Consider the following 12,719-nt stretch of genomic DNA (forward strand, 5'->3'; position numbering starts at 1 on the left):
CCAGTCAGGTAATGGCGATGATGGTGGTGGTGCCGAGCGAGTGCTGATCAATCCGAGAGCCGATTTACTTTTTCCAACTCCAATAGGGGGTAAATGCACCTCTCACCAAGAAGAATTGCAATTATTCACTCAGTGTGCACTTTTTTCGCTCTGCCAGCATCAACGAGAGATCGTTTAGCTGGACACGTTATTAAATGATTTGCAGCAGCAGCAGCAGCCGAGCTAAGTTGAAACTTTCCATAATTAACGATTTTGGATGTTTCGTTGACTTTGGCGGGCCCGTGGCTACTGGCCGCCACTTAACTGCCACAAATTCGATTGGACCGATCATCGATCACTTCTTCACTTCGTGCTCGGGTGCGGGGCTCCTCTCCTGCTGGAAGCGTCGTTGATAATTGACCAGTGATTACCAGCGCTTCTTTCCCACCCTCTTCGGGGGATCTTCGGGGTGGCAATGGGTGGAATGTTTCATACGATAATCTTGTTGGGAAAAAAACAGTTGCGTTTGTTGTGATAATCTAGGACGAAAATCTGAAACAACCTGCAAGTTATTTGAAGTATTTTTAAATTACCAAACGGAATAGTGAAATGATGTAAATCTGGTGGTTCAAAGCTGGTCCATGAACTCGAAACTTTTGGTTACTTGGTATTTTTTTATATTAAAAAAAATGTCATTCAATGAGCATAAGCATGATTGACAGCCCGAGGATGCAATTTCGTTATTGCCAGATCAGCTTTAATTACCCAGAGAACCAATAGACGTTGCATGGGACTAGCAATCATCCTCAATGTGTAAATACTGGTGATCCAAAGCTAGGAAATACCAGCGCCAGCCACGTTCGAATGTTGGTCAAGCAAGGAATGTTGAAGTATTACTCGCTTTTATGAAAGCCGAGAACACTTCTGAACTTCCACGAGAAATCACTGGGATGTTGGATAAAAGGGTAGGGATTACAGTAGGATTCGTTTTGGTAGTCTTAGATGACATCAAGAGCACAGTTGCCCATCAACCCGACAGGCTTGTTGAAGGGAACAGCTGGTTCAAATCATATCCAACCAGAAATCCGGTTCTACTTTTCAATTGTGGTGGGTCCACCAGTGGTACTACTACCCTGCCCGATAGTGTGAACAGGAACCATTCCGCTTACAGCAGGCCTAGTACTGGACCTCTAAGCGTTGCAAAATTGGGCCAGACGCCTGACGATATGGTGAGCATTCTACGTAACCCCGTTATCCCACACCAAAAAGAGGACGACGTGAAACAGCATATCAACGATATGGCTAACCTTCCTTCCTAACCCTTCGTCGGTTAAAGTTCCACGCGAAAAAAGTTTGGAGGATCTCTCATTCGTTTCCTGCAAGGTGATCGTTAGCAAAACTGCATCCAACGTAGTGGGTGATCCTTGGTACTGGCCAGATGTCATCAGCTCCAGCCCCAGTCGTCCCGGTCCTGTGTTCGAACTCGGAGACAGGGCTGCCCAGCCATCTTGTCAGGCAAATACATTTATGGTATGAATTCATTCATGGATTCCTTCTCCCATAAAACCTCGGATTTAAGCAACCCTCCAAGAAACGTTTGCAGTCATCAAACTTCTCATCAACCACCACCTTCTTCGCCGGGACGCATGTCAAAAAGCATTATGGAAGCCCCTTCTCCGCCCAGAACATTCGAGACCGATAATACTACAACGGCCGCATCATCCTAGTTCCTGCCGACGCAGCCGTCCTGGTCCTGTGTCTGTGGCTACGGAAGAAGTCTTCCAGTCTGCTCTTCCAGGCAAGTATCTTCCGTCTGTACAATTGCCGCCTCCTGATACTCAGTTCAATTCCAGTTGCAGCATTATCGATAGCGCTTCTCTTTCCGACGAACCTACAAGACGAACGCTATATTCGTACGGACAAGCTTCTACGATTTCGACCAGCAACTGTTTCAGCAACAATGATGGAGCATCGGAGTCACAGCGTTTCCTGTCCGTCTACTAGCGGAACGTCAAAGGTTTGCGCACCAAAACGACCGAACTCAAGCTAGCATTATCCAGTTGTGACTACGATGTGGTCGTTCTCACTGAGACATGGTTGCGCCCCGGTATAAGCGATGCTGAACTGACGTCAGATAACTCGTTATTTTGCTGCAATCGTAGTGAGTCCACCAGTAATCTTACGAGACGTGGTGATATGTTAATTGCAGTAAAAACTAGTCTGCAGTGTAGAGCGGTCTCTGTAGTAAATTGTGATCGAATTGAACAAGTTTCCGTATATTTGAAGCTTTCACATCGATCGATATACATCTTCGGCATCTACCTTCGACTAAATTCGGATCCAGGATTATACGCTGCTCATGCTTCGGCCGTTCAGATCATTTGTGTGACATCGTCTTGCTACTCAGCTAGGTATTACAATCTTCCTCATCTGCACTGAATCTTTGACAAAGACGTGAACATGAACTCGTACTTGCAGAGTCCATCTACGCTTGTGGCCTGGTGCAAATGAACTCCATCACAAACCTTAATGATGTTGAATTGATATCCTAACGATTCAATATCGCGTAGGAGCTTGGGTTTGAACCCACGGTCTTCTGATCAGTGAGCAAAATCGGTCGCCACTAGGCCACAAAACAATTACGATCAAGTTATATTTGTTACTAGGTTTCAATCCCAGCGGCAACCTCACCGACGACGACAACAAGTGCTCTTGAGAAGAATTTGATTTGGATTTCCAATCTACACGTCTTTCCTAATACTCAAATATTGCTTCTTTTACGTACCCGGTCCTTCAACCGAATTTCTTTACGCTTTACATCATATTATGAAAGAAAGCCAATTGACAGTATAGCTCTACAATGTGAAGGAGCTTGGGATTAAGCAAAATCGGTCACCACAAGGCAATCGAGCTCCTCATTTCACAAAACAATTACGACCAAGTTCCGGTTCAACTTGCTGTTACTCGATCCCGGCGGTGACCTCACCGACGATCATAAAAACATTCTTAAGAAGGATTTGTTAAAGATTTCCTATTGAAAATAAAACAGTAAAAAAGGGTTATCTTCCATTTAATTCCACTTAATTAATTTGGGTATCCTTGACAGATACGTATTTCGACTACAATGTGCAGTCTTCATCAGTGTCATTCCCACTAATGAACCTATCAAAACCTAACCCCCTTAAGTAATCATCCACTAGGTAAAAAATGTCAAGATCGCAGGTATAAAAATGAAACTGTGGGAATGTCGTTGGCACCCACTGACAATCCGCCATTCTGATGAGGTCCAAAATCTCCCCAATGCGGAATCCTACGAAAGGTTTCTACCGACGTTGATCGGAACGAATTCACGACAAAACGTGGAATTGTCAGCTGCTTCAGCGGCGCCACTTTCGTTCGACTCATCACCAGCGCACATCGGACTTTTCCTCTGACCACTGTCCAAAGATGAGCCACACAACCGATTGCTTTCTCGCTAGCGACGGTGAATACATGAAGCTGAACGTCATCAAGCTCATCCGAAAAAGCGTTTCCGAAGTACGCTCTTGGAATTCTGGCCGCTTCGATTTCCGACAGTAGTTTGATCCAGCACCTCCACTTGTCCAGTGATTCGTCGTCTATCCTTTCGTCCCACTCGCAACCGGTTCTCCACAAATCCTGCATCATTATTTAACCCTGCACGGCAAATGGCGACAAGAAGCCAATCGGGTCGTACATAGGTAGACATAATGTGGCTGAGAACACTTCGTTTCGTAGGATGATTGTCTTCAGCCATTTTCGGAGGAACTGTGAACAAGAAGGCATCCCCTTTCGTGGCCCAGATTATCCCCAAGACTCGTTCGGAGATGGTGCTTTTGTCTTTGAAGTGGACATTAGGATTGCTTATTTCTTCTCCCATCTCCCATATGAATTCTTCCGAGTTACTGATATGGAACCCACCTCGTGAGTGAACATACTTCACCTCTTTGGCCAGGTTGACCGCTTCCGCAACAGTATCTGCGCTGTTGTAGTAGTCGTCTACGTGATGCCGGTCCGTAATTGCGGCTACTGCTTCTGGGTATTGGCTGGCGAATTGACTAGCATTCATATTTTTGATAAAATGTGCGGAGCACGGCGAACAGGTTGCCCCGAAAGTCGCAACATCCCTGATGAAGATCTGTGGCTCGGGATCTGCCGGTTCGCCTCGAAAAAAAAAAAACCGTTGCGCATTCTCGTTTTCCTTCCTAATCTTGAATTGGTGATACATTTCTTTGATGTCGCCACCGAAAGCATAGCGTCGTTCCCGAAACGGACAAAAGGCCGACAGGAGAGATACCAACATGTCTGGACCTTTCAGCAGTTCCGAGTTAAGTGATACACCTCGGACAGCTGCTGCGGCGTCCCACACAAGACGCACTTTTCCGGCCTTGCGTGGATTCTCCACAACGTTCAACTGAAGATACCAGTTCCTCTTCGGTCGGTAGATGCGCATACTGCTTCAACTGGTACTCCTGTATTGGCTGCTGCATGTTTTCTCGAAGTGGTTTATTCTTCGCCATATCCCGTAGCGGTCGGGAAAGTCCCTTTCGTCCTTCCGCCATAGCAGCCCTGTCTCGAAACGGTTTGATTCTGGAACGACTAAAATATATACGTACCCTAATTAACAAAGCACAAGCAATAAAAAAGCTCAAATTGGCCACTAAATACTACAGGGGTGCACCAATAAACAAAAAACAAGTTGCAATAGAAATGAAGAAAAAGGCAATAAACAAATAAAAAGCTTCTTTTAATAATTTGAATGTGAGCGGTAAAAATGGCAAAAAGGGCAATAGTAAACAAAATACGCTCAATTATTTAAGGATGAATCTCCACTAAATTAGGAAATTTGAGCACTAAATAACTCACTTTCGTGACCTGCAGTTGAACATATTTTCCCATAAAAGTGGCAAAATGAGCAATGTCATATTGAATAACCGCAATAAATAAATCTAAAATGTCCCACACAAAGCGCACAGTTATCACTGTTTTAATCCAATTATGCTGTAAAATCGTGATTATTTCCCCAAGAAAAAAATGAAAATATCTTTTAAAAACTGAAAAAGTTCCAGGAACCAGAAGATAAATGTATGCTTGAACATGAGGATGAGCCATCGTAAAATATGAATCGTTCTTAAAGAAAAGAAAATAATTCATGCAGGAAAGTAAAAATGAGCAATTAAAAACGAACTCTGCGCAATCTAAAATAAAACAAAATTCCAATGATATTCAGGAAATATTCCTTTAAATTGAAAGTTTATGAGCCAATAACCCAGATCAATTTCCATATGGTATTTTCAAGACAGCGATAAGTAGTGATACTGTGTCTTGGCTAACAAAGTCGATGTCGATAAAGAAGATTAACGAATGTGGGTCTCATTGAAAAAGGTACAATTAAACAAAATCAAAAGAGCACTAAAAACAGCTGTTTGAACAATATATACGTCACAAAAGAGCACTAGAAAATGCCATATGAGCAATATAAAGGTAAAAAAAGACACAAAAAGCACAATGAATGTTCCAGGGAAAATTTCAAAAACGCTCAACAAAAAATAAGAAATGAGCAAGAAACGTATAAAATTAGCACTCTGAAAAATAAATTGAGCATTTTATAGGCCATGAAGGTCACTAAGAACGGAAACAATATCTTTTGAAAACCTGCAAATCTTCATCGAACCATAGACAAACAGACATAACACTCGCATCTTGTACATCGAACACGCATTTAACGGTCAATTTAAATATGTGTTAGGTGGAGGTGTTATCTCCGCCGGTGGTGCCCATAGTTAATTTCCTTGCGTTTGACGTTTACACATGTACAAGATGTACAAGATGCGAGTGTTATGTCTGTTTGTCTATGGTTCGATGAAGATTTGCAGGTTTTCAAAAGATATTGTTTTCGTTCTTAGTGACCTTCATGGCCAATAAAATGCTCAATTTATTTTTCAGAGTGCTAATTTTATACGTTTCTTGCTCATTTCTTATTTTTTGTTGAGCGTTTTTGAAATTTTCCCTGTGACATTCATTGTGCTTTTTGTGTCTTTTTTTACCTTTATATTGCTCAAATGGCATTTTCTAGTGCTCTATTGTGACGTATATATTGTTCAAACAGCTGTTTTTAGTGCTCTTTTGATTTTGTTTAATTGTACCTTTTTCAATGAGACCCACATTCGTTAATCTTCTTTATCGACATCGACTTTGTTAGCCAAGACACAGTATCACTACTTATCGCTGTCTTGAAAATACCATATGGAAATTGATCTGGGTTATTGGCTCATAAACTTTCAATTTAAAGGAATATTTCCTGAATATCATTGGAATTTTGTTTTATTTTAGATTGCGCAGAGTTCGTTTTTGATTGCTCATTTTTACTTTCCTGCATGAATTATGTTCTTTTCTTTAAGAACGATTCATATTTTACGATGGCTCATCCTCATGTTCAAGCATACATTTATCTTCTGGTTCCTGGAACTTTTTCAGTTTTTAAAAGATATTTTCATTTTTTTTTCTTGGGGAAATAATCACGATTTTACAGCATAATTGGATTAAAACAGTGATAATTGTGCGCTTTGTGTGGGACATTTTAGATTTATTTATTGCGGTTATTCAATATGACATTGCTCATTTTGCCACTTTTATGGGAAAATATGTTCAACTGCAGGTCACGAAAGTGAGTTATTTAGGGCTCAAATTTCCTAATTTAGTGGAGATTCATCCTTATTTAATTGAGCGTATTGTATTCACTATTGCCCTTTTTGCCATTTTTACCGCTCACATTCAAATTATTAAAAGAAGCTTTTTATTTGTTTATTGCCTTTTTCTTCATTTCTATTCCAACTTGTTTTTTGTTTATTGGTGCACCCCTGTAGTATTCAGTGGCCAATTTGAGATTTTTAATTGCTCATTTCGCGTTTTTTATTGATGATTAATTGTGCTGCCTTCTGGAACACCGGCCGGTGAGGGGTATTCTTCGAGAACGTACTGAATGCAGAAAATGTCGTGAAGATCCTGGTTGGTCACTCCTTCCGTCGTGTGGAATTTTACCTGCTTTATCGATGATGGGTTCTGCTTCTCCGGTCCGTAAATCGTCCATCCTATCTTGCTTCTAACGCCGATCGGTTACCCTGGCCGCCGATACGTGCCTCCTCCGGAGCATAAACATGGATGTTGTCCAGGCCGATCATGATCTTCGGTTCTTCGAAACCCACATCCGCTACCACGCAGACCACGCAGATGGGAATATCGTTTCGTGATCTCCTTGAACCGCACTTCCTGTTTCGGGAGCTTCAGTTCGGAGTTGATTTACGATGGTCTCCTCGATCAGCGTTACTGACGAACCTTCGTCTAAGAATACCAGTGTGTCCACTGACTGGTCACCCACCGAAAGCGGTACGGGCAGCATGCGAAAAATGACCGACCGGTTCAGACGACTGTGCGCATTACACTGCACTTCCAAAGCTTACAGCATCTCCTTGGTACGATGCAACAACGGGTGATGATACTCTTGGCAATCTCTAATACTGCAGCACAACTTGAAACTTGACTCTTACCGTGGCTATTCAAACATAATACGCACAGCTTATGCTTTTCGACCACCTTCATCCGTTCGGTGACGCTCAGCTTCTTGAAGTCGTCGCAAAACCTTACCTTGTGGTCCGACCTTTTGCACATCCAACAAGGCTTGGCTTTCTGGCGATTCTTTCAGATCCAACACCGAGAACTCAGCCACCTCGGATACGTCCGACAGAACGCTGGTCATGAAGTCGGTAAACATTCACAAGGGAGTGCCGTGAGAGCACCTTTTGAACCGCACCCAGTCCAGCTTATAGCTTGGAAGCAGTTTGTCCTCCAGCTCCTGGACCAACATTGGGTTATTCAGGTTATCCGCCAACCCAGCTGCCTCCAAATGTACGCACAATTGATTTACAATAATCTCGAAGTGGAGAAAGGTTTCCAACTTTTCGGCTTTGGGAACGGGGGCTCTTTTAATCTTCATAAGAAGCGCTTTCAAGAGTTTCTCCGGTTTTCCAAACAAATTTCGGAGATCGCTTATCACTTCCAGAACTGACTCCGGTAAGATCAATCGGCTTCTGACGGCCTCGAGGGCCTCTCCTTGCAGGCAGTCCTGGAGTGTCTTTAGGTTGTCCAGGTTTGTAAAATCGGAACCTGCTTCGACATTACTTGGCGTGCAGCAAATTGGTCCTGCGTTAACCGCTGCCCCGGCCCGTTATATTTCATCTCGATATTCTTCTTCATCTTCCTCGGCATTGCTTTCTTCTTCCAACAAAGCTCTCAATCTCTCAATCTTCGAAAACTTCTTCTTGCCCGGTGGCTTAACTTCCCTCATCACTGGTATGTTCGGATACGCTCCTCGGCGATCATCTTTCTCCATCCACTCTTGCAGCCAATTCTTCACTATGTCCTCCGTTGGGAGCTCCGATGGCTTATCTTCTTCGAAGTCACCATCCATAGTACCATCCTTGTCGGTCTACTGATTTGCAGCCTTCCTTTTGGCTTTCTGGAACTGCTCTTCTTCGGCAGCTAGACGATGATCCAGCATTTCCCTTTCCTGCATCAACTCTCGTAGCTCTTGTTCCTGCCGAAGCTTCTTTTCGCGTATTTCTATCTCCAGTTTCAAGCACTTCTCCCTCAGGGCCTTTTCCATCACTAGCCGTTTTTCGCGACGCTTCTTTTCTTGCTCCAGTTCCTTCTCTGTCGCTGCTTGTTTTTCTTCTAGCTGTACGATTGCCGAGACAATACTTTTCACGGAACTAGCATCGCTTTTGGATCCGCCCTTGGACTTCGATTTCGACTGCGACTATGGAATTTGCAGCTGGTTCGGGCATTTAGGGCAATTCCAGGGTTTCTTGCTGATTTCATCAATGGCACCAGCGCAGCTGTAATGCACCCATAGCTCACACTGGCCGCACTGCACCATATCATCGGTATCATCTGGTGCCTCGCAAAGCATGCAGTTCTTCTCCGTCGGATATTCTATTTTTGAGGTTATTCGATAATCCTTTGAAATTATTTGAAAAAAAAAAAAACTCTTTGAATCAACTACAAAACTAAATTAATTTTTGTTTGTTTACCTCCTTCAACAGGAGGAAAGAGGAGAACACGACTTTCACTAGTTGACCTTTTGCTACTTTTTCTGGCTTTGACAGTTCCTACCAGTTCTGTTTTCCCGTGAGTTGTTGGAACCTCCATTTACTACTACATTTACTCTTCCATTTACTAAAATTGCAGCTCTTGGAGCTAATTGCCCTTTATCATAAATTAACTTACAAGATGTTGTAGGAACTCCTAATATCCTACTTTTATAAGTCCATGGCTCCTGAATAAGAGCAAAGTCCAGTTTTTTTTCTCTGTGAACCTATTACAAAGTACAGCAGTTGCTCCCTTCGCATGGTGAAGGTTCACTTGAACAAATTTTATTTTATTGTTCTTGAAGTTGTTGTTGTTCGCCGCTCCCATGGGGATTTAGTTCTTCCTCCACATTGCTTTTGCGGTTCCCCTTATTTTCAGCTTGGATCATTATTATTCTGTATTCTGGCTTCGATCTTTGTTTTTGTGATGTATTTTTTGACTGCTCTCAACACCACTTGGTCCTGGGATTTCGCGAATTTGATCTACGATCATCTTGTCATCGCCAGTGCCTACGTGGATCTTTTGAGAGTCACCATAATTCCTTTGCCCTGGTCTTTCACTAACATCGTGTAGATTTCTCTTTTGGAACTTTTTTCCTTATGTTGGCATTTCCAAACTTGAAATCAAGGATGAATTTACTGTTTTTGATGGAGCTGCGGTATCCTCCATGTATCAACAGCTAACACATCGTTTTGACTTTCTAGGAGAGTCCGAATTTCTTCATTGTTGTCCTCTGCACTCCAAGGGAAGAAACAAATTAATTTCTTTAGGACGCGGGATTTCTTTTTCATCCACTGAGACACGGGACAGGGAATTACTGTAGAAATAATGCTTTTTAGCCAGTCTGCAGTTTCTTTATTTTTACAGATTATGACTAAATAGCCCTACATGAAAACACAATCGCCATATTTTGGTTTCAATGATGCTTTTCGGTGTCCTGCTACTTTAGCCAAAATTGCTTTTTGCGTAGCAGCAATTAACTGAGCTGTTGTGAGTTCCACATTCGAGTATTCTTTTTTTGAGCACATCCAACTTCACATGCTTAGCAACATCACTGTATGATGGTTTGATCTTACCCTCTTTACCTCTATGAGGTTCTGAGTGTTCTGATCGAACCGCATCAATGCGATTTTGAACCGAACTATTCTTGACTTTAGGTTAACGAGTACCCCAGATATGCTGAGCAATTTTAGCGGGTGTTGGATCGCCACTTGTATTTGACCAATTTAGGTCCGAGAATGCTAAGCTATTAGGGTGTGCAACACGGATTGGACTTACGAGCTGTTTGTTGTCTGGAACGAGGGTGAAACGCTTGGTATATATGGCCCACAGGCACGAGCAACTGAATCCGATCAGTAGCGGTGCGGCTTCAACCTCCTTCTTCGGTGAATGGACGCTCATGTAGGCTGAAGTTAGCTGTTTGCGGGCAGCGATTTGTTGTGTACTGGAGAACAATGTACAACGTCACGCGCCGCTGCTGCTGATGATGATGCCGACCGACCGGACAGCACCACACACGTTGATTGAATAAGTACCGTCCGGCGAGACAGGATGGAATTCGATTTTGAAATCTGTGTTAGGGAAAGAACTTTTTGCAGGCGCTCGGTGATAATTTTGATCACCATTGCAACAGTTGGATATTTGTGTAATTTTCAATGGTGACCTATTGAAAATAGATAAAGTGTTCAGTTTTGCAGATTTATAGATAAAATCTCAACCGATTGGTTTTTTTAGAATTGAAATTCATCCGCTATTGAGAGAGTTATAAGTGATCAAAACCTGATCATTTTTCGTAACGCGGTCAATTTTGGTTTTTTGAAATTGCACCCCCAATATGTTTCCAAAAGACGTAATCCTACGACAAAAAAAAACAATGTGTTACATTCGTTTAGCCTTGTATCTTGAAAAAGAAAACAGAATATCTAATTTTTCATGAACTGCTGATTCTTAAGTACTTGGTAGCTCATCCTTTGTTTTTAATAATTTCTATGATTCGCTTAGGCATTAAGGTAACTAGATTCTGGATTGGTTGTGCGTCGATTTGCTCCTAGCATTCCCTTATGTACGCTTTGAGGTCCTTCACGGTGTTCAACTAACGTCTATTTGCGTAAACTTTTGATGCCATTATTCCCTTAAGGTGCTTGATAGGATTACAATCCAGACTACAAGCTGGCCATTCAAGAACGGTGCCTTTAACCATGCCTTTGATTAGCGTGATACATGGATGCCTACATGGATGAAAAACAGCCGAATCGTCCATATAATCATCCAAATACGCAATCAAAACTTCTTCCAGGAGATCGCAGCAAATGGTCGAGTTCATTCTCGTGGATATCCATCAGATAGGAAGCTTAGCATCGTAGGAAAATGCACCCCATACCATTACCGTTCCTCCTCCAACATTTCTCTTGGATCGGATGACCTCTTTATCCCTTAACTCGTTCCAAGTCTTCGCATCAGAAAAAATACGTGGTTCCATCAGTTCAGTGCATGTGGTGCTGTCCGTACATTTCAGAAAAAATAGCTGTACGAGCACAACTTATAAAGATAGATTTCTGCTCTGCTCATCAACCATTTATTGGTTATTGGTATAGTATTAGGCTTATTTGGATGAGTGTGTAAGAAGTTAGAGCTATTTTAGAAAAACTAGATTTCTTAAAAAAACACATTTTCATGAAATACAATGAGCCAAAAATTTTGCTAATCTGTAGTCAAAATCGCCCGTTTATTATTCAAACTTCATACATATACTAGCCAAGATTTCAAAAATTTATCTACTCATAGTCTTTCAAAAAATTTCCCATTCAGGTGTACGCTCAATTTTGAGATACACTGTACATTAGACTGATGCATCTTACAATTCCTCTTAACCTCCTTCGGTTGTAATTTCAGCTCCGTCACGAATCTCCTCGCTCCAAATCGATCTACCAACGTCTTCAACGTTCCCTTCACTTTCTCCTTCAGGGTCTCACCCTCCTCACTAACAAACTCACTAATCACATTCCGAATCGGCATTATGACCAGTAGCAGTCCCTTCAAGGTCCTGTTTTCAATCATGTTCCGGGACGATGTCACCCCCTTCCCAACTTAAAAAAAACTGTTTTGAAACACTAAAGCCTTCCACACCAGATCCTTGAACAGTTCGATTGTCTTGAATAGAGGTTCTCCGATCTCGAAGTCTTCCGGTAGTGACTCCAGAACCATCCGGAAGAATTCCAGTATCACCCCCAGATTGCAGTTGTACTTGGCAACAGTCATCGCCTTGATGACTTCGCTTATCCCGCAAGCATACCGCGTTGACTTCTGACCGGTTTTTAGCTAATGTTTTGAAAATAAGTGCGCTGTGAGAATTCCATGGAAGAATTTCGTCGGACATTCACGTTATGAAACCAAAAATTGGATTGTGTCAACAGCATAACATAATTAACATTTTGACACATGCACAGATATAGTTCAGTGTTGCCAGTAACTTTAAATATCATGAACATTTCTAAACATGGGTGCCAATGAAAGTGCCTAGGTGTGTCCATCTGTATTTTTGGCACACTGTGCGGAGTACCAACCCTTGCAAAATC

This window comes from Ochlerotatus camptorhynchus, unplaced genomic scaffold (genome assembly GCF_037179485.1).
Source record: "Ochlerotatus camptorhynchus isolate MF236.1 unplaced genomic scaffold, CSIRO-AGI_Acam_v1.1 ptg000328l, whole genome shotgun sequence".
In the NCBI taxonomy this organism is placed as follows: domain Eukaryota; kingdom Metazoa; phylum Arthropoda; class Insecta; order Diptera; family Culicidae; genus Ochlerotatus; species Ochlerotatus camptorhynchus.